Source organism: Pithys albifrons, chromosome 5 (genome assembly GCF_047495875.1).
Source record: "Pithys albifrons albifrons isolate INPA30051 chromosome 5, PitAlb_v1, whole genome shotgun sequence".
NCBI lineage: Eukaryota > Metazoa > Chordata > Aves > Passeriformes > Thamnophilidae > Pithys > Pithys albifrons.
In genome coordinates this window covers 48,757,940-48,785,777 of record NC_092462.1, presented here as the reverse complement: position 1 = coordinate 48,785,777, position 27,838 = coordinate 48,757,940, and the positions used below count along the sequence as shown (strand labels likewise).

Here is a 27,838-nt window from a genome sequence, read left to right as displayed (position 1 = left end):
CATTGGTAGGAGAAAGCAACGCACCAAAACTATTCCTCTGCCAGCAGTAAAGTTAGAAACTGAACCTTCAATCCAGGCTGCAAGTATAAATTCACACACCTGCAATAAACTCATCAAAGGTAGTGAGTACTGGGCATCCATGTATATCTGCTTGCCAATCAGCAGGACATCACCACAGTTTCACACAAAACACTGCTGGGGTAGGAAAGACGGATCCAATTTCTTTTTCTGTATAATGCTGCATTTTTTAAAATGAGAAGCCTTTTTGCTTTTTAACTGTAAGAGTCACATACATCTTTTCCTTTGAAATACAGAAAATTGAACAAACAACATAACCCAGAAAAAGCACAGGCATCTCACCTTTTAGCAGCACACACTAACCACTTGGAAGGACCTAACATATTTAAAGGAATTAACTTTGCACGTCAGAAAGTTTCAAACTTTTAAAACGTATTTAAGGTAAGAGGCTATCCTTCATGTAACTTAAACTTGTACATTACAGTTAATTCCCAAGCTACCTGGCATTAATGGCTTCCTTGGTTCAGTCCAATTAATGTAATTTCACAGAAAAAACCTAAGAAGCAGTATAAGCAGGGACAAAGAAACATTCAGTTTTGCAATAAACTCTCTATATTAGTGTAAACTTCTTATGGCTACTATTTTGCACACAAAATACCTTAAAACTAAGCCATTTAATCTTTCTATAGTTTTGTTTTATTGCTTTTCTTAAGGTAAACGTGCAAATAATTTCAGTTGTCCCCATGCTTATCTTAGAGGAAGCCCAGCTGTTTCCTGAGAAAGTAACAACTGTCAGCTCTTGGGAAGAATTTTCACTTTTTTTTTCAATCACTTAAGCTGTGTTTGCTCTGTATGGGGGGCTGGAGATCCTTTCTGAGCCAGTCGTGGGGGCTTTTTCCTTGGAAGACTGAGGATTTTTGGAGTGATTGGAGTTTTTTAGAGCTTGGCTTTAATTATTTAGCATTAGTAGAAGTGAAATACAAATAGAAATAAAATATCTATCAAAGTGTATGCACCAGCAGTTGAACATGAGACAACTATTATGTTCACTAAGTACAATATTATTGTTTAATAAAAAAGCCCCCAAATTTTTACCATTTACGTATTAAATTTTAACTGTTCTTATCTTGAACTCACATGAAAGAATATAATTCTTTCCTGAACTCATTAGGAGTTCCTGAGAAGATCAAGGTATTGTCTATCCTACAGCTTCTACAATCCTCGGTTGGGATAAGGATCTGGGCTTCCTGTTCCCAACCTCCTGATTGTTCCAAGCACTGATGTATCGCACAAGATCTTTCAAAGCTATGAATTTCTTCCACTGGCAGATTTTTCTGCAAATAAGAAATTGCAGCAGTACGTAACCTGAACCAAACCCAAGTAGAAACACTGAGAAAAGACATCATTGCACAATCCTGTAACAACATACACGGACAGATTTTTCCCCTAAAAAAATTATTAAAGTGAACGATGACAATCAAGATGTTGCTATCTCCATGCAAAGGACATTAAAATAAACAACATTTCAAAATCAAACGTTCTGTGAAACAGGTACCAGTAAGGCAGAACAGCAATGGCAACACTGCTATGAAAATGGATCTCTAAGGAACTGAGACCTGAAAACCTTTTTCAAAAGCTTTTTAATTAGTTTACAGAAAAAGAACCGCCAGAACACAGACAATAAGTGACAACAAGAGACCAAGCACACACATACATTTCCAAAATTACTCAAGGACAACGGTTCAGCAAACATTTCTTAAACATTTGGGCTATTTAGTTGATGGTTTTCACAGCCACTGTCACTGTTTCTGTCAAGAGTTTCTCTAGTGCCACCTGAAAGTACAACTCTGTAGAAGAATTTCTTCGCATTTGAATGGCCAGCTTTTAAAATCATGTCCAAAGCATAAAGTCAAATGGCCAAGAAAAGCCCTGTTCAAAACAACCTTAGTTTCAATTCTAAAAGTGCATACAGCACATTTTATCTTTCTTCTCCTACCAAGCCTGACCTAATCTTAGTTTAGTGCTTAAAATTTTATACAAGACAAGCACGTTTAAAATGTTACTGACCTGTGGAAACTACCCTTATCCTCGTTCCATTGTGACTATTCTCCACAGTTTCTATGATTTAAAAAAACCCCATGCTTACCGAGTTCATAGCACAAGCTCAGTTTTTAATACCAATGAAAAACCTATACAGGTTCTGTCTAGGCTTACATAGCATTCATTCACTCAGCTATTTTAGTTACTTCCTTCCAAAATTAACAGAATGTTTGAAACACGGCTACAGAAGGTTTTATCTACATGGCAAAACAGAAAGTAAAAATTAAAACTCAACCTAGTTAAAAAAACAAACACTTGAGAAAAAAAGGCAGGGAATTTGCACTTTTATAATTTCTATAAAGGAAAGAATACAGATGCAATTTAGGTTTTGGCAAGGTTTTGGTTACAGAGTTTTGAGCACAATAGAGGAAACTAACTTCCAGTGTAAGATGTTGGATGAAATCTTGTTCACCATTCTTATTTGGAAAGCTACAGCATACTTGAGATGAAACAGGGCCAACTAAGTTAGATATTAAATTAAGCTACAAAATATTTCTAGTAAGCAGGAGAAAAAAAAAGTGTAAAACCCAACAATTTTTGATTATTAGCAAATAAATAAACACCAATGCTAAATGCACTGCTAAAATAACTAGTTCTCAGTAGTTTAAAGACATTAAATAAACAAATACATAGAAAGAGGAATGAATCTAACCCAACAAATTGTTGAGCCACCAAGAAAAAACTTCTGTTTTTATCCTACATGAAATGTTTATGTTCTTATGCACACCCATGCAGGTTTGCTTCCTAAATACAGCCATATTATCACAGCAAAGGTTATGAAATGGCAGAAAGATAAATAATACCACCATAAAGAAATAAAATTTAAAAAAGAAACAGAAGCAAATCACAGCACACTAACTGTGCAGCTTCAGAAGGTAAGCACTTTCCTTAAAAAACAGCAATCAAGGCAAAGGTATTGCTTCTACACACAAGCTCCACTGCTCAGGCATTCTGAGCAATCTGCGGGCAACACAAAAGCTCAAATAGCATCTTGATGTATTAGTAGCTCTTCCAAGTACCACAAATTAAGGTGGATCTACAGAACAGCCAGACACCAATGATAACTTGAAAAGTACAGATTAAGACAAAATAGTGGTGGCGTACATTGGTCTCTTCTCCCAGGCACTCAGCAATAGGACAAGGGGGCACGGGCTCAAGCTCTGCCAGAGGAAACTTAAGTTGGATATCAGAAAAAAATTCTTTCCAGAGAGAGTAATCAGGCATTGGAATGGGCTGCCCAGAGAGGTAGTGGATTCACCATCCCTGGAGGCTTTTAAATGCAGATTGGATGTAGCACTGAGTGCCATGATCTAGTAAATGGACTGGAGCTGGACCAAGGGTTGGACTTGGTGATCTCAGAGGTCTTTCAACCCAATTGATTCTATGATTATACAGATCATCAGATTTAAAGCATTATTCTAATTTCTAATGCCAGAAGAAGCACATGTGAGATTAGCATGTATCATAAAAGATTTGTGAAAAAATTTCTTATTAAGATTTGGAAGAGAACTGCTGTATTACACCAATCTGAAAGAGAGGTTAAGCCTGTTCCTAACTAGAAGCAAGAAGGAAAAAAATAACTTGCCACTGAAGAGCAGAAAGAAGCCGCTGAAATTTAATGATCTAGCTGAACATGCTCACCAAGGAAGGCAAAAATTCCTTTGTTTAAAGGAAATTTGATGCTACAGTTATGTGACGAGAATAGAAAGACCTGATTGCTTTCTTCACTTGTGACTTTTATTATTAAAAGACTAATAATTGTAGTAGTGAAAGGCAGGAGAATTCTTTTTCAGAAAATGTTTCAAAAATCTGGAATTACTTCCACTTTTAGAAAAAGGCCACAAAGTCAACTCTACTACTTTCAATTGCTTAATCACTAATTTAAAAAAAATCAATTCTTTTCAAGTTAATGATGCATTAAAGAGGAAAAAAGTCTCTGAAGTTACATGCACATTTTAACACACACATCAGCTTCTAGTAAAATTCTTTCAAGACAGGAGACTGTCTACAAGTGTAAATACATAGTGGTGTGAAGACTGTCATTTTGTCCATGCCAAGATTAGCTTTCATCACCCACACTAAGAGCCAATGAAATGTGGTTAAAATTAAGAAAAGTAGCTAAGTACACCTAAAGAAAGAGGGCTCCTTTCTTTGCACAACACTGTTATCCCTTCCTTGACTCTGATGTACATTTTAAGACTCAATCCTTATATTCTTTACTCTGTGGCTCAAATCAAAGAAGGATCAGGTCTGCATCAGAAGAGAGCCTTGCTGCACTTCACAAGGCATTTCTGAGCCAGAGCATTAATGAGGAGGAGCTAAGGAAGGCAGAGGCAAGAACTTCATGACCAGTGGTGCACTCTGTGTGGAAAGTGCCCTGAGGGGCTAATCAAGACAGGATATGCCGGGCAGAGGCACAAGGGAGGGGAATTCACAGTTTCCACAGGAAAGCTCTGCAGCTACACAGGAGATATCAGAAGTAGCTGCATTGCTTGTGCTGTACGCAAACCTTTGAAAAAAAAATGCCTATTCTTGCCTCCTCCTCTTTGAAATATTTGTTTAAAGACATACAGTGTTTTTATTAGTTACCAGCCAAGGGATAAACACTGTCCAGTTCCCTAAAGAGTTCTGGGTTTCATTCCATTATATATCATAGATTTAAACTGTAATAGAGTCTTGTAACTTGTGCAGTTACTCTACACCTTGACGAAGAAGTCACTATTTCTTTTGAATTAAGCACCTCTCCAAGTGAATTCCTTTCAGGTAAACAGTTGCTGGCTGCAAATGGAGAACGGCAGCCACTCCACAACCAATGGAAGAGCTGTCTGACCAAAAGGAGCATTAAAAATAAGACTTGAAGATACATGCAGATAGCTCTGTGTGTGTGTAAATATATATATTTACGAATATGTCTCTGAAGAGCTGTGCAGTGCAATGTTAATCAAAAGCAAAATTTTAGAGCATACAGAGTTTATTTCTCCACCAGCGTCCTGCTAAGGCACATAGAGACTTCTAAAAGAAATTCACAACAGGTCTAGCACCTCTGAAGGCTAAATGTATTTCATTTTAGGGGTTAAAAAACACCACTGGTAGTGCTTTGTATGTTATGTTCAATATACAGGTGCAATACATTAAAAAAATGGTCATAAAGAAATATCGGTCAGATTAAAATTTTTCATTATCAAGATACACAGCTGTTTTCAATACCAAAAAATTAACTCAAAAAGGAAAAGCTTTACAAAACATTGAAAATAGAAATTTTATAGATGTTGAATTTTGCCTAGAAAAACCCCAAACAAACAATAAAAACAAAATGCCTGGCCTTCTGGACACAAGTAGCACAAAGTCCCCAGAATCCTGGCGAAGGTAAATCCTACAAGATGACACTTTTTTTCCTCTAGTCTGGCAGCTTTCCCACTTAACATATTAAGCAGCTCTTCTCTGTCCCTATTAGCTTTTTCATCTTCTGCAGGATTTTTGGTAGATGTGTTTCAGATGTTCCACACTATTTGAACAAGGAGGCATTGAGACTGAGGCATTCTGCAAGTCATTTGTCACTACAATGAGGGATGGTCTTCAAAGCTCTTCAGCAGAAACATCCCTCTCTACTCAGGCTTCAGAGTGAGAAGCCATGTTCAAACCAAGCAGAAGGTGGGGGAAAAAAGACCACAAAAAGCTTCAGTAAAAGTCAGTGAATCCCACTGAGCTACATCCTGACAGAAACTTTGCAATAAAAGAACAACTTAAATGTTTCCATTTATTTTTGCAATATCCATTTTCCAATTTATACAGGCACAGATAGTTACTGAAACCGCTGAACAGGGCAATGACTATACCAAATACTGCTTTAATCCCAAATTATTATTTAAGGAGAATTAAAAAAAAAAAGAAACAATAAGAAAAAAAGAAAATTTTTATAATACCTTAAAAAAACCACCACATTTTTCTCCACTTGATGGTCTTTTATTCGCTCAGTTATGCTGGAAATAAATTACCAAACTTATGCACTGCACTTGCAAAATGCTTGTCAAGTATTAACAGCCACATTAATTGTTTTGAACACTGTTCAGAAATTCCATTTACAGACAGAAACAGGCTTTTCAGCATAACTGAAGCTCCAGACAATTTTTCAGAGAAGGCATGTGACCTGGTTGGATAAAGTCCTGAGCAACCAGGCTGGTCAGGGAACTGATTCCGGGGAGTAAATGAGCAACACAGAAGGAGAATGGCAGCTGGCACATTTTTCCAGCTATCCATTGTTTTTCCTTATCACACATACTTTTGAAGGAAAGCACTTGAGATAAAACTCACTCTGCATTCTCCAACAGGAAAATACATCCTGACAGATGATTTGCCTTTACTTCTCGCTGAAGTGTGAGGGGAAAAAACACACACAAAAACCCCCCAAACATGTTTATTACCTACATAGAACACAGTAGGTTTTTAATACAGAAGACAGATAATAGATAGGAAAGCTAAGGACCCAAAGCTAATAATACTTGTTTTAAACCTACTACCCACTGCCTTTTAAATATCCAGCAGTAAGTCAGAAAACACAACGATTACTGAGAAGTATTCCAAAACCTTGATTTAGCACTGAACAGCCTTGTTCCCAATATGGAAAACCTACACAACTCAACCTTGAAAAAGGTGATGTTTGTAATTGGAGCACATTTTCTATATAAACATATAGAAATGGAGAAACATAAATAATCATTCAAAACTTTTAAAGTGAGGTAGAACTAGAGTTGTTCAAAGCATGATAAGCACCCACAAGAGAACAAGTTAAAGTAAAAAATTATACTGTCCTCAAAACCTCTGCCTCCATTTTTCTGTTTCATTTAAAAGACAGATTTGGAGTTCCTGATCTAATGCTAAAAAAATGTATTGGCCTTCCTTGAGCAATAGAAATATATGGATATCCAAGGTAAACTTCTGCAGGAACATATTTATTAACTTGTGAGAGAAAGAATGCATACATCATAATAAAAATAATTATGGTATGAAATTATAACAAAGAACAGTGACGCAATTCAGCATATTATGTAGTTAGAAATAAAAATCAGTGACAGAGGCAAACAATAGGGATATATGATACATTTGAGATGATCCAATGGCAGATTTTAACACACATTCAAATTCTATTTTATTATACACTTCTCCTCTAAAGAATACATAGAATGATTCAAAACGAAAAGTGAGAGCTATAGGAAAATATTATAGAATATACAATAGTGTAATAATTAATGGCAAGTAGGTAATAATAGAACATTAAATATTCTATTGCAGTCTGTAAAATAATAATATAAAATACATAATTAATTTAAAAGTGTCTAGAATACTGAAGTCCACATAGCAAATACCATATAACCAACTGCACTTTGATAATTTTCCTCCTGTCACACCAACATACTCTCTGTTCTCAAAGACCAAAAGGAAGTACAGTCTATCAGCTTTACTATTAGACTATAGAAAAGCAGTGCATTGCATTACTTTTGAAGGACAGTTTAAGTCCTCATTTCAGCTCAAAGTGCTTTATCGACAATAGTTGCCCTGTGCTTGACATCAATGTGTATCTATTTCCTACTGCTAAAATCCTTTTGTGAAGAGCAGCAAAGAAAAGAGCATCTGTATAAGGCACTGACTCAGGAACTGGATGATGTTTAAGGTCCCTTCCAACCCAAACCTCCCCACGAGTCCATGGCTGCCCTCACTGTCGACCTGCAGTCGCGGCGTCCCCCACAGGGGGGCAGAGCGCGGCCACCTCCCAGCGAGGGAGGGCTGTATTCCCACCAACTCCATTTGCACTGAGCACTGAATTGTCAAAGAAAACTCGAGAGAACTGTTCAATATACATAAATGATACAAAATAGTTACTAAATGTGCAATTCGAGAAATATTAAATGCACAGAAGCCATCTGGCTTTGGAAGTTTCTGAGCTGCAGGTGCCTGGGAAGCTGTTTGACCTCTTCTTAACCTCTTCCTTAAGACACTCACTTTTGGCCATGATCAGTTCTTACTCGATTTAAAGTATGGACTATTCAGATAATCAGTATTTGTAGTAGTAGCAGCTCCAACTGGGTTAACAGTACAATAAAGATAACAAAGACCTAAGCAAAAAGGGAAAAATTATTTATGACAGTATTGTGAAAAAGATCTTACCACTTCGAAGCCATTGTTAACCACTGATGAGAGCTGTTAGCATATCACACTTAGGATGGATCCATCAAGACATTTCCCCACGTGTGCTTGGAGATGTGAGAGCAGACAAAGATGTAAACAGCTACGAGTTGACAGGTATGGAGCCAAATTCTGGAGAAGAGTCCCAAAACACAGGAGAGACAATGAAGTACAGAACTCTGAAAAGTAAGAAAAACCAGTCAAACCTGAGACACTTAACAGAGGAGTCAACATTTTCCAAATGCTTTAGAACTCTGAATTTTTCACTGAAGTTACAAACAATATAAATCTGTTACATGTGTCCTCAGAATTACTGTTTTGCTAAGAAGACAGAAAAATTAAAATTGACACCAAAATAACATTGTTTCCCACAATCAGCATATTCTGCATGTATCCATTCTTTATTTTAGTTTCAGTTGCATTTTAATTACAAACATTTTTATTAATCATATTTATAATTGCTCTCAAGTGCTAGTCATTCTTCATTTTTCATGTTAGTCCTTTTATTTATTTCTTTTCTGATTTGTTTTATTCCTCTGCTCAGTTAGCACAAGGATGTGGTGTCAAAAAGAACCAAATACTTCAGCTGTGTCTCCTTAATAAAGCCTTGAAAACTTCTGGAGTTTCCTTCACAAGAGAAGTTTGCATGCAACTGACACACTTGCCACAACTTGCCAAAGTAGCAGTTTGGTTTTGCTATTCTATACAGCAAAAGCACTTTAGTATTTTTAATTCCACCCTGAAGGCAGATCAAGCACTTTTAACTACTCAAGCCTCAACGTGCAGCAGCAATCCACCACACCAGATCATCTAGTTTGTATAGGGAAATTGTTGTTTTCTTTTGAAAATTCATAGCCTGAAAAATTCCAGGTATGTAAAAAAGCCTGTACATCCAACATGACTATCAGTGCTCTGATGCAACACAAATGTACTGGTTTCCTTTAAGGATATGTGAACCATCCAATCATCATCAATTCTTTTATGTACAGTTTGTTCTACTTCTTAATTAGTGTTTCCAAAAATACAAAAGAGAGACCCATATAAGTGCAATCTAAAAGTAAAAAGCCACATCCTGAAGATTTTAAGATATAAAAGAAAGCTTAAAAGTGGGACTTTGAGAGAAGCAAAAAAATTAGACAAACTTTTGCAAATAGGATACAAAGCTGATGTTTATATATAAATTGGGAACACATTATGTAATTCCTTTAAAAAGCAAGTCACCTTGTTTTAAAGACTTGACCAGTTACAAGCAGAAGCATTTCAAGACATAAAATCCTGACTCTGAATTTTACCTGTTAAATTTCCCAACCCTCATAAAAGTATCTACTGTTTTCTGTAGTTTGTGCAACTGACAGTGCAGTGCATCAAATCAGCATCACTTGTACCTCTTCAGACAATTAGGGCAAGCAAGTCAACAGTTTTCTGAGCAGCAGAAACATATGGCCTTTGATCCCACCCACATCAATAAAATGTACCGGTCACTTTTTTTCTCTTCTCTTTGCTGCTTTTTTACCAAAGGTAAGCAGTAGTTTAAATCAACTCATGTTAACCCTTCCTTACATCCACCCCAGTTTGAAAGAGTGGGGTCAGCTGTCCTCTTACCTCCTTCCCCATTACACTCACTGGGAACAGCACTTCAACAAAAAATCAAACTCATGCCATATTACCCTCCACAAAATTGAAAGAATACCGAGACAGAAATCCACCCTGCCATTTGCTGACATTTTAGCTGCTCAGTACCTCAAGCAAAACAAACATTCCCAGATACACAGTCCATTCTGTTTAGAGGCTTCCCTGCTTGCTGCCTTCAGAGCAAACATATACAAACGGATCTTCCTTCTTCACCACACCAGATTCAGACTCCCCTTCCTGCCTCAACACACCACCCAATAGCCCAGCTGCTTAATAGCAGGGAGGGAATAAACTTCAGCTGAAAACTGACTTGGCTGCCCAAGCTTCAGGGAGACACTGTGGCTTCAGTTCAGCTGGCAGAGTGTTTGGAAAGAGTCCAGAGGGTGGGAGGCACATGAGAATCCCTTCGAGGCACTCAAGATTTTTGGTGGTATATACTGAACAATAATGAATTTTAAAATGCAGCTGCATCCCAGAACTTCCAAATACAATTAGAGTTGTATTTGTATACAACCAGAGGTATCCTACAGAGGTATCCCATGCACTCAGCAATAGGACAAGGGGGCTCTGCCAGGGGAAATTTAAGTTGGATATCAGAAAAAAATTCTTTCCAGAGAGAGTTATCAGGCATTGGAATGGCCTGCCCAGAGAGGTGGTGGATTCACCATCCCTGGAGGTTTTTAAACTGAGACTGGACGTGGCACTGAGTGCCATGATCTAGTAAATGGACTGGAGTTGGACTTGATCTCAGAGGTCTTTTCTAACCCAATCGATTCTATGATTCTCTGACTGAATCAATTTGATCAGATTAACTCTATCTACTGGAAAAATAAGGTATCAGTAAAGGTAGCAATAAGGTCAAAAGTCTCCAACAGACCCGAATGAAGCTTACAGTAATTACAGCATATTGCTGGCTCATTGGGCTTCATTTCCCAACTGTAGCTGACAACATGTTAAAATGTAACGACACTTTATCAGACTTGAAGTCAAAGGTATCACACAGATGGAGGTTTGGTGTTTGGGGTTCACTCCTACGTAAGATTTATGAAAAGTTAAGAAGCAGAATATAAAAAATACATAAAGTTCAAAGTACAAGAGGTCTGCTATCATAAGGTTCAAAGAATAGTTCAAAAAACAGTGTTGCTACCTCTAAGATTTCATACTGAAAAAAATTCAGAACTCCTCTAACATCCCAAATTGGAAAACACAATTAAAAATCCAGCCTGATCAAGCAACAGCATATATAACTTCTATGACATAAACTTTTGGGTGTGAGTGTTTAAAAGAGCAATTTTATGTCATTAACTTTCAAGTTGATGCATTATATTCACAGAGTAGCTGCTATAATGTTGGCTACTATTCAAAACTGAACTTAACTCTACCTTTTGAGCAGCAATTAGATGCTCCAATTCAGAACACTTTATGCCACTGGTAGGGTAGGAGAGATGGTACAGCAGATCACTTCCAAAAACGTTAAGTTGCAGGAAATCAAAGGCACCTGCATTTAAGATATGTACAATACACTAAATTAGGGCCTTTTTCATAATTAGTGGCCCAAAAGACCTAATAAGATACTTCACAAGAAAGAAAAAAATACTAATAGTTTTAGCCAACTGCTAAAGTGGTATTTCCATACTACAAACCTTATCCAGGCTTCAATATACTGTTTGCTTCTGCATGGGTAGAATAAAGACAGAGATGAACTATATTCGTTTTTAAGACATTTTAAAAATACAACAAAAAGTTTTAAGTTTATGGGCAAACATCTACAGATGGCACCACAGTCACTCAAACATGTGGCTGCCCTGTAACTTCAGCATTTCACAGAGCCTGGCTATACAGCCTGCTGTCATAAGCACTCCTAAGATAACACCGCCGCCTTGTAAGGTCTGATCCTCTGTCACTGTCCTCCCACATCCTCTCCCTAAATTGATGGCAGATGCAGCAAGAGCCCATACACCAGAGACACGTATCGGGCAACAAGGCAGGGTAACACCAGGTTTCAGCCCAGGGCTCACAACTTACACCACCCCTCATGCAAGGGGTGGAAGAAAAAAAAGAACACTAACTATAAACTAGACTTATTACACAACATAGTGACCATATACAAGACTTCCCTGTTACAGGCCAAGTATGCATATTTTTCCCACTGCAGCACTGGGAAATGATACTAGCAGGCCGAAAGATTTCCAGTGGCTGCCCAGTTCCTCCATTCTCCAAATCTGATCTTCAGCAACAGCCTAAACAACTAAACTATACTGAGATTACAGCTTGCTGTCATCCCAAGTAAGGGATATTAGTGGCTGTACCAGAAACAGCAAAAGAACAGCTTGAGGCCACCCGAATGTTATGGAAGCTGCTTTTAAGCTAATTCTCTCAAAAACTGTATTTCATAAGAAGAAAAAGGGGGGATGAAGCTTTCCAGGTTGCTGATACAAAGAAATCTGCCCCCCTGGCCTTACTGAAACTTGGCACACTGTCTGAACACAAGATTTTTAGTAACAATTTGGTTCTTTTGCTTTCCATAACAGTTTTAGGTATATTAATAATATAACAATAATCAACATCACAAACTAAAAGTGGTACATGATGAACTGAGTGTTACTGGATGCTATCAAGAACACAGTAGTCATGCAGTGTTCTCCCCATTCCACCAACCATCTCCTTACTGAAACACAGCCTGTTTTCCGCTCCACAATCCACACAACCAAGCGAGGCTGGGTGGCTGCTGATCAGTTAAATATGGGGAACCACAGAAGTCAAACAGGAGAGACACAGGGGTCACTAATGCAAAAAGCAAGCCTTTGGGGGGGCTTGGGCAGGAAGAACTTCATTAAACACAAACATTGCAACTGGAAGATGCACAGATCATGAGCATCAAATTGATATAGGTTCAGTTTTTACATAACTGATATGGAAATGAGATAACACTCACAAGGCAGATCAAGATGACCTAGGGGAATCCATGGGAAAAAAGAAGCAACTGCGTTTCTCTGTCACACCAAAACTCTAGAATACAGCCAACCACCTGCACATGAGAACTACTTTTGTTTTACTAATTCAACACTTTCTGCTCCCAGGAATTACAAAAGTAAGTGAATCCCAAATCGTGTCCATTGGGCAGGGCCACAAAACCTGCCTGTTCTTTAAATCTGTACTATCACTTTTTATCTTTTAGACTCTCATTTCAGAGTATTAGAAATATATGCAAAAAACCCTGTATTTTTACCAGAGAGAAGTGGGTATTTCCATCTAGGCCTAAGACCTTTTCAGTTTCTCAGATTAGTCTCTTAAGAAAAATTGCCTTTACTAGTGCTCAGGTCAAGGAACTCGCTGCCTTTAGAAACCAGTGATGCAGTTACACCTTCCCTTATAGTGCTACTGCCCTCTGATCACTCCTTTATCCCTGCTATTTTCTGACTGTTGATTTAGGAATGGTTTCTCAGCTGTAATACAAAACCAATTATTTTGGGCCCACTAAAAAGTGACCTTAGCCATTTCGTATTATACCAACTATAAACTGGAAGCACCAATCTGAAAGTACTTCTCTCTCCTTTTCAAGAAACTGCAAAATAGGAGTGTCCAATCTGCAAGTGATCTGCAGAGAACCAAGAAATTACAGCTCTCTCCTGTTAGCACCAAAGGGTGTAAGCAAACAAGATGTTCAGACTACCTCAAAGGGATGTTGCTCCCACCAGGAAAACAGCTAAAACTAAGTCTGTATAGTATTTAAAAAATTGTGCTGGCACACAAGGGAAAAATTGCGTATGACTCCAGCTTGCCTAATCTTACATCCTGTAGACATTTATCATCACCAGTGCCTAGGAAGGGAAAATAGCAAACCCTAACGGAGAGGAACAACCATCACCTCCCTCAGATGCACTGCTGCCTGGAGCAGAACAACACCACAGTGCACCTAAAGAGTTTGCAGTGATCTGAACACCACCGTTCACCACACCTGCAGTAACAAGACTGCAGCAACAGGAAAAGTGAGAACTTCCATGAGTGAGCAGGGTAGGTAGGTAGCCTCACACTCTGACCTCTGCCCCACGACCACAGTAAAAAACTGAGAAAATGCAAAAAAATGTCAAATGGCTTAAGAAACTGAACTCATTTTTTCCCCCTTTTACAAAATAAATTGCAAGCACAGCTAAACTAAAAATCAGCCTATAAGGGTGAAACTAAGCAAGTTAAATCCAAAGAACGGGATCTTGTATCACACCTTCAATCTGCTTTTGGCAACTTCCTGTTTTTGAAAGTACCTCAAACCAAAGCCAAACATCCCTTTTTATTCAATCAGCTTTTGGAGATCAGCATGTAGCAGGGTTCAAGCACTTGAAACTACTAAATGAAAAAAAAATCAACAGGTTATGTACAATTTTTCCTTCCGTAACAGACCATTAAAGCTCAAAATTCACTTTCTTTCTTAAAAAGTGCCAAAACCTCTAAACCACTGACAGTTTTGTTACTGTGTCTCTACAAAGAAAAATGTGGCAAAATTGTTCTTACCAATGTAGCAAAAATGTCTTAAAAATGTGGCAAAATTATATAATCTTAGGAGGAACCAACATGAACTTTATGCATATTCAGTACCAAAGTCTATATAGATTATAAAAATAAAAACCACCTCCCCTCCCCCACACAAAAAAAAAGCCACACCACTTTACTCCCTTGAACAAAGCAAGAAGCTGTTTTCCCCACTTCCTCCCCCTCAAAGCATCATCAATAGAGGTTAAACTCAGGTCCTTTATATACAACACTAGTAGTTCTTCAAATATGCTGGCCAGATAATGAAGAAGTAGAACACTGATAAAGTATAACATAGCAAGTATAACACCAGTTAGATTTCTTACCTACTCAAGCAATTGCAGAAAAACATATTTAAATAAAACCCAATCTAATGCAAAAACCTCTGGCCTCTGGACACAGAATACCAAAGCTATATAAAAGACAGTAATGCTAATTGCTTTTTAAATACAACAATCAGAATGGGGGCTTGTTGTCGTACTTGCAGACCATCTCTACCCGCTCCTTTTTCTTAAACAGCATTTAACCTGAGTTCATAGAGTCTGAACTTACACAAGCTCAGAGATGGGAACTTGTTGTTTTACTTTAACAGAAGCTCAAACAAGGCCAGTCTTCATTCTCCAGCATAACAATAAGATAAAAAGAAAAGCAGTTGAAACATTCTTCTTGTTTCTAGGCACAAAACCTTATGAAAGCCCCAGTGTTTTCTCTCTCTCTCTCCTATGCATTCTACTCTTCCCATAACAATTGCATAGTAATTTTCAAACAGCCATCTGCTAAACTCAAAATTACTTGTCTCCCTAACATAAGCCAATTCATACACTGGGACCACCTACATCACTTCACTAGTCACACAGATTTTATGCCTTTAAACGATATAGTTATAGGTAAGAGTTTTATATGCTAGATATGGTTTGATGGGAGCAGGCAATAAAAGCTACTTGAAAATTATGGAAACCAGGAAATACTTGAAAACAGAACTATTTTTTCTTATTGTAAAAAGGCAAGACAAGAAAACAACAACTTGCACTACAGCATAACATGGAATGCACTATCCAGTAGCTTCTTTAGATATCCTCCCAGGAGAAAGAAGGTTGGGCTTCAAATTGGATCAAATCAGTTGCACACAATTTACCTCACTACCACAAAAAGCCAAGTATAATCTCTGCCTAACTTATAGTTTCTTTACAGATTTCTGAGTAACAGACTATAACATCAAAGCCTGATCACGACATACAGGAAGAGAAGTGTACTTAAATGCTTTTAAATAAGGTTAATTTTTCCCTAGTACAGCAAAGGCCCAAAAGTACACAAAAGCACTGAAGAAATGTGTAGATAAAAACTCGCAGATTCCTGCCCCAAAAGCTTGTTCTACTTATTTTGTGCTTCTGTTTACCCAGCTTTCTGTTCCCATGCTTGCTATCTACCAATTCTCACCCTCAGCAGCTATTGCATAGCTGTTCATCTATCAATTCTGCAGGTAGGTACATGTCAATATATATACACACATAACCCCATCTCGAGAAACTTCTCTGATCTCCCAATTTTATCTGCAACACCTACCACCAGGTAGTTTCAAATGGGGAGGCAGAGGTGAAGTCTAAACTGAAGGAACAGAGAGAATGGGGCAGGATCTCCATAACCTCTGTGTCAAGAAAGAGAAGCAGGTTTGCCATATCCAAGTGAAGGTGTCAGGGAGCCCCACATGTACTGCCACTCCTCATAAGAGTCAGTGCACTCACTCCCAGCTCCTTTCCCTTTATGAGCTGATGTGGGGTATCCTCAGGAGCTCCCCAAGTCACTGCAACTGCTATCACAGGACCAGCAACTCCTCATCACCTTATCCCAGGTTAAAAACAGGCCAGCCAGTGTATAAGGCAGTAGTTCTTCAGCTTTTTGGACAACATCATTTTGTGATATCTACAGAGGCAGAAATCTAAGCATTTTTGCTTACAGCAATCTGTTTATTAACATAATCAGTATGACTGGCAGATTAGATTAGTTCAAGATCATGAAAATTCTGTCAATGTCAAAATGTTCAGCTGCCACAAGCATAACCCTAACAGTTCCTTCCGATTTAGCACAAGAACAGAAGTGGTGTTGATAACGAAGACAGATAAAAACAACTAGGAACACTGCAACCTATCTTCCATGCTAACACCCCGACAGAGAATCAGCCTTTGCCCAGGTCTGTTGTCAACTCCCAAGTCCTCTTTAGGATATGGTGTTTGCAAAAGAAGATGCTTCTTCATTTTGCAAAACTGGACAACATCTGTGGAGAAACAAAGTCAATATTTGGAATATCAACTTCAAATGTGAATTTCCAGAGCCCTTGTTTTATCATAACATTCTCAAGGCTTATGGTATAGATATTCCTTTACTTTTTTAATTCATTATGCTTTTTTTATTCTCTTTAAAGTCTCCCACACTGAATTACTAGAGCCTTATCTTCTGGATCAAGAACAACAAAATTATCTGTATTTGTAGTTTTCACCACTCTCCCCAGCTCTTGTTTTATAAACATATCCAACATTATATTCAGTTACTCCAAACAAACAAACCTATCTTCACAGGGCTGGCAAAACCTACATAATTGTTGTCTATGAGACTACCACAAAAAAAACCAAGCAGTCAAAGATCAACAGCAGTAAAACTTCTGTGAAAGGCTAAACAAATGGGGTTGCAGGTCTAAGCCATAATCTCACAAGGATTTTTTTAGCACACCCAGGTTTTCTTTCTGCTCTTCTCCCTTGCTTATTTGCACACTGCTGGGGCATCTCTGAGCTCCTTGAATACTTTCTGCACAAGTTTGACTAACATCATTTACTGTGACCAGAACTACAGTAAACCCAAGCACTGTTGGAAACAGGGATACTTAACTAATGCTGCATTTAACCTACAGTGCCTCTTCCCATTTAACACAACACGCTTGAGCAGCAATATTTTTTGTCATAAATTGCAGTTTATGAAGACAAAGCAAAGAAACCTTGAGAGGACTAAGGAAAGAAAACAAAATCCTAAGGTTTACCAGGAAGATATATCCATCAGAGTATTAAAAGACCTTTATAAAATCCCACTCCTTACAAATCTAGTCAATGCATGCAAAAAAACATGCACCTTTCACATATGAAAAACAGCAATGATGGGATTTTAGGATTAGGGGAACAGGAAATATCTCATCCAAATAAGAGAGGCTGGTTTAGCTGGTTTAGCAAAATTATACTATTCTCTCTAGAAACACACTGAAGGGAAACAAACAATAAAAAGGAAGAATTGTTACCTAAGATGAAAAACAATGTTGACAACTGCCACTGACAAACTGCTTTAACATACAACCGGAAAATTACAAATACCCCCCCAAGTACCAGCTACTTAATTTTGAAGCACCCTTACAGTAGTTAAATGACAAAATATACAGCTTGTTTTATTATCATCACCATCTCATGTAACTTCAACTAAAAAAAAATAAAGAAAAGAAGGGAGAAAAACATCCAAATCAGGAGTCTTCTACCATTCTCTAGAAAACAGGTCCAAAGAAAATAAGTCACCACACTAACTCCGAAGTGACCAACTGCACCACTCACGTCAATAGTCTCAAACCTACTGCTACACACTCTGCTGCAAAGTCAGCTATTTCAGGCCAACCCAGCCCCAGCTCTTGAAAAGGACAATTCTCTTACACCTGTATGGACCACCTGCCATGGTAAAAGTGGGTCCTCCTGCATCACAGTCTGTGCAAACTCCACACAGCTCAGCTTGGACGACCATCACTAACTGCAAGAAACAATTCACACCGGACCTGGCGACAAGGGCAAGAATACCCATAGAACAGCCATGTAAAGAATAAACCAATAAAACTCCAAAGCTTACAGCAACAGCTTTTGGGCACTGGGCCATTATATCAGACCAAACATTGAGACATTTCAGAGAACCTCAAACTCAACTTTAGAAGTTTGGTTTTGTTTTTTAATATTTATCCCTCTTCTATTTTTGCATGCAAACATAAATCACTAGGAAGAACTAGGGATAAACACAAAAATCCCTCAAAACTAAAGCCATGTGCAGAGCACACACTGTTGTTCCTTCAGCATGAGAGGAATTTTTCCTTTCTGATATCTTCCAGTGACTGTATTGGACACTTGCTATCTGAGACTGTATTCTGTCATTCTTCCTGGGAGGTGTTCATGTCAGAGGGAATTAGGGATTATAATAGATTTGGGGGAGGGGAGGGAAGGAAGGACAACACAAGTCTTAGAAGAGACAGAGCTATATGGCAGTACACAGATACTTAGACAATTAACTAACAAACACTGAGGATAAGCAAGTGAAATACTAGAAAGAACTGCTCTTTTAGTCAATATAAAAAGGCAGAAGCAACTCTAGCTGAGTCAGTCTGGCTAACATCTGTTACTGAAGTGTACCAGGATTTAGAGCAAGACCAGACAAGAATAACGCTGAATCCTAAAACCTCCTAACATTGCAACACTTCTCCAGCCTGCTGTCATTCCTGGGAGGATTATTACAGATACAGAAGTCCTAAAGGTTCAGAGTTGTTTGGGTGCGAGCACACCAAAGCAGCACAAAGCAGTAAACAACAGCCAGGCTGTGTGCTAGGCCAGCTGCCCTCCCACTGACGGATAAGCTACGCTGCATTTCCTACTGGTAAGGTTGGCCAGTGGCTACATACACAGGGGCACAAACCCTGAACTGTTATCCTCATTTTTCTCACAGTAACTCACATAACCCACATGTGCACAGTGCTCCTTCCTCTGACCTTATTTGCACATGACATCTATAGCTTCTGTTAAACTAAAGCTTAAATATAGAAAAACCTGCTAAAAGCTCATGGCACTCTAAGCTAGAGGGAGCATATTACACACCCATAATCTGTATTATGGAAGTGCACTGAAGCTGAAAGTTTGCCTACGTGCCTCTTGAAGAACTAGGATAAAAAAGTAGAATTGTCTTTTGGTCCTTTAATAATTTGGTCCAGTAATGACGTGGTCATCACTAGGTGAGCTGACAAAGACAAAGCCCTCGGAAATACAAAGCTTGATATAAAATAGGTAACTCCTGCTTAATATGGAATGAACTTTTTTCCAAGTTATTTTCCCTGATGCATAGCCACTGGAGGGAATTATAATCTTCTTAACTTCTTAGAAAAAGTAAATACAGACAACATGTTCTCAATTGTATTAGCAAAAACTTTCAGCATACCAATTTTTTTATCCCCCTAAATTAAAAAGACAAACATCCACAATGAAATAAATATATGAGGACCACTCTCGAGCTGTTGAAGCCTTGCAGAATCACTCTACAAAGCCTTAATACAGTGACATGAAAAGTGAGCAGTTCTACCTTTTGCCTTGGAGCCCTCCAACCCTTCAGCTTCCCTCCTCAAAGGGACTATGCTGTTACACAAGAACCAGCTATCACCATGCTTTGGTTCACTTTGGCCAGCCAAACAAAAACAGAATTAGTTGAATATTCCAATTTTACCTTAACTAACCCCACAGAAGAATTAAACAACTTTTCTTTTGAAATGAAGTTCAGCAAGTTTTCCACAACATCCCAAAGCAACATACTGCTCCTCTGCTCCAAGGAAACCACTTACAGAGAAGTCAGCACAGGTTTTAACCAAATCAATTTTGGAATATAAATAAGGAGACATTCACAGCAGCAATTTGCCCAAGAAAGTCAGTTGTCTACTGACAACCACCATCAAATACCACTAAGGATCTCTACAAACCACAGATAAAGGAAGTTTTTGACACAGCGTCGTTCTCACCTTCAAATACGTGACTTACTAAACCTGCAACACAATTTTTACCAAGGGGTTTGTTTCCTTCCGGCAGCACTGTCACAAGATAAGAATCACTGTGTGGTTTCATAGCACTTGGTCAACAATCTTCCATAGAGATTCTGAAGTATTCAGCACATATCCTCAGCATGACAGCAACAACACAGAAGCAAAGCAACTGAAACACCCTGCTGAGGAAACAACACATTGAGGAAATACTTCCTAAGAAGCTACAGTTCATTTCACTCTGCTCAACACTCAATGAGCACATCACCTTCTCTATGTGCTTCATATTGCTTGTTTCTGCCCCCGTGAGTGGCTCTTCACCTACTGCCTCAATAACACAAACACCTTGCTCTTTCAGGTCTGCATTTACACAAAGGTGGCTTCCCATCCAAGGTTTCTCACTCCATGAAGCCTGCAGCTAGGAGATAGGCAGTGCACACAGGAGTAAAGAACTTGCCTTCTGGTTTAAAGTATTTCTTTCCTATTGTTCATTTCAGAGTTGGAATTTTTAAGGAAGTCCAGGCTACACTCTTGCTACCTCATCTTCAGACTGTCTTATGACTCCTTAAAACTGTATCAGCAAATTGCTTTTGCAAGTCACTTAGTACGCGTGATGACCAAAATATATGGGGTTTGGTTGGTTTTTGGGGTTTATGTTTTCCACCTGATTCCTCATGATGTTTTATGTGAAACTACCTTGATTGCCAAACCAGTGATTTCTGGTCAAAACAAAAACTAAACTGCTCACTAAGTGAGAAAAATTATCACATAATCAAAATACTACAAACATATATATTGAAATGGAGAGGGAAAAACCTATTAAGCCCCTACAACACTTACAGCCACACTAGTACGTCCACGTGAGGCTATACAAGCCAAATTTACAGTCACTCCTTCAGCGAGGCGCTACACACTAAGCGAAGGGCACACACGTAGTATCTCACTTCGCGCTCGGAACTCCCAAGTTTCCCCCAAAGGCGAGGAGCGGGCCAGCTGCGCGGGGGGCGGGACAGCGCCCGGGGCGTCGCTGTGCGCCCGCACCGCCCTTCCCTTCCCACCCGGAGCCGGGACGCGCGTTTCTCCGCCGGAGCCCCCGGCACCCCCCGGCGGGGCGGGGCCGGGAACAAAGCCCGGCTCCGTGCCACCCTCCCCGCTCCGTCCCGCCATTCCCGGCCGGCCTGGCCGGCTCCCAGCGCCGCCATCCCCCGCGGCGGTGCTGCCCGGCGGCTGCGCGGCCCCAATACCGGGGCCGGCCGGACGAGTGCGGGGCGGGACGAGCCCTGCGGCGGCGGCGCTTTCCGCTCGGGCCGCGGGGCTGTGCGAGCGCCGCGCCCACCCCGGGGCTGCGGGGGCCGCCGGCGGAGCAGCGGAGCGGGCTGGGCACGCACGGGCGGGGCCGCAGCCGGGGAGTCAGGGGCGGAAGAGGGCGAGAGGAGACGGGGCGCGGGCGGCGGAGGGGCCCCGGGAGGCTCCGCGCCCCGGGGCGGAAGGGCCGGAGCCCCGGTGGGGGCGGCCGCGAGCACCGCCGGGCACTCCGCCCTACGCGTCCCCCGCGGCGGCGGCGGGCTGGGCCGCCCGGCCACATGCTGCCTTCCCTCCATCCCTCCCTCCCTTCCTTCCCTTCCCTTCCCCTCCCCTCCCTCCCTCCCCTCCGTAAACAAAGCGGCGCGGGCCGGGGCCAGGCCAGCGGCGGGAGCCGCAGAGCACGGCCCGCAGGCGCCCTTCTCGTCGGGGCAGAGCCCCCCTCTCCTCCCCCCGATCAACCACGACCGGGTCCCGGCTGTGCCGCCGCCTCCTCACCTCTCCCGCCGGTAGAAGCTGCCGTAGCCCCGGGCGCCACCGCCTCCTCAGCGCGGCTACGGTGGTCCCCCGCGCTCAGAGCGACCCTGGTGGGAGCGGGTGAGCGACTCTGGCCGCCGGCATCCCCCGCCGGCTTTATCCCGCCGCCGCCGCTCCCGTCCGGCGCCCCCACGTCCCGGCGCGGCGCTCCCGCCCCCCGCCCCGCCCATCGGCACGCACCGCCCCGCCCCGCCCGGGCGCGCCGCTCACTGGGGCCGGCGCGCGGCACTCACGCGGCCCCGCCCCCGCACCCCCGCCCCGTTGGCTGCCGCGATCCGGCCCGCCCCCGCGGCACCGCCCCCGTCCCGCCCAATCGTCAGCCCGCGGCGGCCCAGCCCAGCCTCCCATTGGCCGCGCCCGCCCCCTTCCCGTGGCCGCGATAGGCCGAGGCGGCGGCGGGTCCCGCCCCCGGGAGCGCTCCGGGCACCGCCCCCCCCGAGCCGCCCCGTCGGGACCGGTATTGGGACTGGGATCGGGACCGCGCTCCCGCTCCAGCCCGGGCAGCGCCCCGGGCTCCTGTGGCAGGCGGGCGGCCCGAGAACGCCTCTGCGCCCCCGGCGAGAGCAGCACCGACCGCTGCCGTTAAGAAGGCCGGTATCATCAAGGTACCGGGAATAAAGCCACCATCCGAGCACGCAGCAGCGGCGTGGCTGGGGAGCATCAGGGAAGTTTCCTGGATGTTGAGGCCCCGCAGGAGGGGCCCTGAGGTGCCGTCAGGGCGCTCCTTTCTCCCGCAGGAAGCGGTCGGAAAATCCGCCCTTCCCCCAAGCGAAAAAGGGCAAATATTTGTGTCTCGGCCAGCTCCACAAATGCTCAGATACCGCCTTTTTGCCAGGAATTACTCGCGTTGTTGCACCAACGCGAACGCCGCGCTCCCCCGCAGGAGCAGCCTGGCTCCCAGGAAGCCTGCGGGGCAGCGAAGGGAAAGCTGCCGCCACCCCTGCACAGCACAGACAACGCTGGGGCTGCTCTGGCCATCGGAACTTCGCTTTGATTCCACGCACTTGCCACAGGAGCCAGGCTGCACGGCTTATCGGGACGCGAGTGACACTGGCAGCAAGGCGCAGTAATGAGATAATTCACATCATCCTCTGAAGTCAGCTGGCGCTGGGACTTGCCAGGATTTCAGGAATACAACTAATCTGGTGGCTGGATGTAACAATGTATTTCTAAACAATGCAAAGGGTTTGGGAGCCAATGTTAAGGAAAACAGTACTAATATTAACATTTTAAGTAGTTAAAAAGTAACTATATTTGCTGTTGAATTGCCTCAAAGCTTTCAGGCTTGAAAAGAAAACAAAGCAGGGGAAGAAGGAAAAATAAATACATGCCAAGCTTGATAAAATAACAGAAGATCTGCAAAACAGTATCAGAAAGAGTCCTGAAGTCACCATTTTCCCACTGTTACACATAAGCCTGTCTTGCAAGTACTGTATTATATCCAACAAAACCAGAACTGAGTGAGAAGTATGCTTTTTATAACCAACACATGCACCAGCACAACAGCTGTAACAATTTCTGGTAGGAGTTCAAAGTTCTGTTACACACTGTGTATGATTCTAGTTTATTTGAAGTAAAAGGTCCCTTTATGCCCCAGTAGTTACGTCCATGTGCTGCACATCCTTAAGACAGATGATGTACATCAACTTGCAGAAACCAGTAGGAAAGGAAAGCAGAAGAGGAAAAAAATAGTGATATACGGGTAGCTGAGAAGAGGTTAACTCTTTCCTATAGATTTAAGAAATTTGTGGAGTATTTTTTATTGTATTTTAACAATTGTACCACAGACTAAATGCTGGATGATAGAGCACCTAAAATGAAAAATAGGATTCATTGCTACTGGTGTTGTGCATCACTTCAGACAATTGGTTGAAGCAAATTACATCACAAGATGCTTCTGATTTTGAAATTATCCTGAGTTAGAAGCTCAACCTGATCTTCCCAATAAATGCATATACCTCCACAGAACTGAGATGAGCAGCAGAACCTCACCACCACCAATGACAATGAGACCACTGATACTTAACCCTGAGCACCTGAACTTTACAGGATGCATTTAATCACGCTGCTTTCAGAACCCAAAATCTCTTGTTACTGCCTTTACAAAATAGACCTAAGGATTAGTTAACATGTAAAGTACTTTTCAAAATACATTACAGTACCAGTTAGTATTAATAGCAATTATTATCTACGTGGGTAAAGTCCTTACTAATTGAGGCTTTGACTATCAGCTCCACAAAGACACCCACTCTTGGTTCTAGCTGATGTGCCATAACGCTCCAGGCAAATAACTGATTCTTTGTTTGCCACCAGTTGTAGTAGTTACAACAATGCTCTTCTTTTAGTATGAGGCGCTGTTATTTTCTCACTGGGGAGAGTGATTGTTCCAAATAAAGTCCTGTTAACTCCTGGCGACCACTGAAGAACCAGAACCTCTCAGCTGTTACATTTTACTGTATTGTCCAGAGCACCAAGCAAAAAACAAGCAACAAAACCAAACCAAAACAAAAAAATAACACCATTCCAGCCATGTACTTGAGCATATAATCTTCAGTTCTTGTTCTGGGGCTTTTCTTACCAGATCAGCATTTGCCCCAACTCTTTTACACATCTACTTGTTTTAGTTATGTCTTACACACTATTTGTTAGGTGTCCTAGTTCAGCAGCCAGGACCAGTTTATCACTGTGTGGGTGCAACCAAAGCCCCTACACCCTCTAAGTAATTTCTCATGACCTGTTAACAATGGACCATTTGCAGTGACTGCCCAGGGCACACCTGACCCCTCAGGCTGTGAGCTGGGTGTTGAAGGACCCTGTAGATAAGAGCTGTGATAACTCTCCTCTGGGTAGTCGTTTGCACCTTCACACCCAGCCTGAGGGGGCGTGTCTGCTAATGGGCTATCAACGATTCCAAAATACCCCATGACTCACAGAGCTACATCACCCATTGTGGAACTCCCCACCTTGGGATAAGTATTGGACATTCCCACCTGACCCTGAGGGCATATAATCTTGGGGTTTGGAGACTTCTGTTACCGCTTGTCGGATCCAGAAGAGGACCAAAACCTTGACAGGACTGTGACTGTCATCTGCACCAACAGGGTTTTTCCCTTCCTTTTATTTTGGACTCAGAGTAACCATGTGGGGCTCAGCACAGGGGCTAAGGAACACCATTCTATTTGTGCCCCAGGGTGCTGGGTTACACTTCTGGGTTTTGTGGGTTAAAACCAATTTCTTTTTGTATCATTGTATTTATTGTAATATTTTTATTAAACTGTAACGCTGACTTATAATCTCTTTTGGGCTGGGTTCATTTACATTTAAACTAACATATTAGGCCACCTCTTGGTTTTGCAGTGGATCTGTATAAAGTCTTACACTAACTGTTAACAAGGGGATGAAAAAAATTTATCATAAGTAATCAGTTTGTTTTAAAAAAATCTTAAGTTTTCCTTTTTCCTTCTTTTAGGCATCTCCTTCACAAGAAATAACCTCCAATTTCCAAAGGTGAACTATCAAGTTTCTGTATTACAGTATTCTGAATCTCAAATACAGTTTTCATTCTTAGGTGATACTAAGTGATAACAGATAAAAAGCTTAGAGAGATAGATAAAGGAATTTTAATACTTCAAAAGGTAATTTCGACTCCTAAAGCAGTCAAAAAACCACACAGCTTCATGCTTTTAACAAATCATCTGTTTTGTAGATCCAGCCTTAAGCTTTGGCAGAGAACATTTTATGTTTATCAGAAGGACTTGGCAATACCACAACCAATTTTAAATGTTCTCATAGCTGCATGAAAGATGGCAGGAGAATAAAGGAAGTAGTAGAAGTAGAGCAGATGTCAGAAAGGGTGTCCTTGTTAACACTTTTTTCTGTGGATGAACTTCCAAAAAATGGTTTGAGTATAGAGAGCAAAGTGCCAAGGATGTGGATATGCTTTACCATCTATGCTGCGTTATGGCCCTGCAGCTGCAGTTCTAAGTGAACAAAGGGATCATGTAGCCAGGTGAAAGTATCTCACAAACAGGCTATACTAAGTAAGATTTTTGAAAGGTTGGTAAACTCACCAGTTTGCTGCATGATTTTAATTATTTTTTCCCATTAGAAGTGTAAGGGACTTGAAGATAGTGAAGTGAAAAAACCGAATGGAAACAATTAATTTTACTGTGGAGAAGCAGAACAGCAACTCATTATTTTCTTCAGTGAAAGAAACTGACTGGCATTTCCTCCTCAGTGAAGCTCCATGTTTAGAGGATGTGCAGTTCATAAACGTGCCCTACCCCACCAAAGTGCAAGCTCTAAAAACCCATTGTACTCTTTACCCAGAATGTACTGAAACATAAGGGGAAAATCATGAAATAAACTGCCTTAATAACTGTGCTGTGGTCCCATAAATAAAAGAGGCAGGAGCTCATGAGGCCAAAATCTTTTGCCTTCAAATTAATAATGTGCATAATGATGGTCACATATTGCACAGTGCTTCATTAGCATGGGCCCAGGTGACAGGCAGAGACAGAGATTGCCTGATAACACCAATTACTTCCAATCTCATGCAAATTGGAAGTGTAGTTAGATATGATTAGAGCTATCAATTAAGAGCCCCACTACACAGTTTCTAGTTCTATCCTCCCAGCTTATTTCAAGAATCCAACCTCAGAAACCAATCTCTACAGCTTTCATTAGTCCATTTGTCCTAAGCTCCTCACATGTCCACAGTGTTTCTTTTATAGTTGCATTCTCTATTTAAATTTCAGACACCTTCAATCTCAAAAACCTCCTCTCTCCTGTCTCCAGACATGGGCTCTTTTTTGTATGGCCATTAGACAACATCGAATTAATTACCGGGAGGAGACAATGGCTTGCTCTAGGAAAGGCTGAAAGGGAGTGGTGCATTCCATGGGCAAGTACAGGCAGATCAGGATACGGTGAATTCAAGCCATCGTACAGCAAGATTACAAGAAAATGCCAGTGTATACACTGCACTATCAAAAACATATTTTTATTTTTTCCCTCAGCTTTTCCTGATTTATGATAAAGACAAGCACCCCAAAGCTGCCATTTCCCCAGCATCAGCTGGAGGCAAACACACACCCTCCTGGTCTTCCACTTCAGTACAATCCTGACCTGCAATGTGTCCCACACTTTCGAGCTCAGAGTTGCCCACCAGGCCGTTGCTTGGTCCCGCTCAGATAAGCTCTTTTTTTTAAGGAACAGAGATCCTTTCTTTTTAGGAACTCCTGGCCACGCATCTTTGTATGGCCAGACTTCGCGAAGGAAGATTTGGGCAGGGCTTTCCCCACGTGGGTGTGCCCTTCCAGCTGTGCAGTGGGTCTTTTAGGTGAGGCACAGCGTGCACAGAACTGGCCCCACCGTTTCAGTCCTAAGGTCAATCTGCCACGGCCGAGCGAGCTTGGACAGTGACAGTGAAGTCCTCGGGACTGTCACAGCACCCGGTACTAACCGGGGCTGACCCTGCTGAGCATCTGAGATCTGACGGGATCAGATGGCAGGGAGGCATTGAACTGCGTGGGACGGTCCCCACTGAGACTCGAGCTCAGGACCTTGGGATGCAGAATCTGGAGTGCTCTCCATTACACCACGGGACCGCCCTCCTTGCATCTTAAGCACCCAGTTAACAACCCTGTGGATGACATACCTACAGTTGGCGCTGGGCACCGCCGTCTGTCTGAGCACCCGGAGCGTCCCCAGGCCGCGCCCGCGCCGTCCCTGCCC

The 27,838-nt window shown here is 41.6% G+C and overlaps 1 protein-coding gene across 10 annotated transcripts in view; it reads right to left on the bottom strand.

The window, feature by feature from the left end:
* The window catches only part of FRYL (FRY like transcription coactivator), a 172,598-nt gene extending 144,762 nt beyond the window's left edge, over nucleotides 1-27,836 (bottom strand). For 8 of the 10 annotated variants that reach the window (XM_071556512.1, XM_071556516.1, XM_071556523.1 and 5 more), the window contains exons 1-2: nucleotides 22,064-22,253; nucleotides 8,281-8,477 (exon numbers count right to left, since the gene is read on the bottom strand). The gene's annotated coding sequence lies outside the window, so the exon portion shown is untranslated. Of the gene's footprint in view, nucleotides 1-8,280; nucleotides 8,478-11,312; nucleotides 11,331-22,063; nucleotides 22,254-27,761 lie in introns of those variants that run through there. The other 2 variants (XM_071556514.1, XM_071556515.1) reach the window with 2 other exon arrangements.
* Nucleotides 27,837-27,838: the final 2 nt, after the last annotated feature.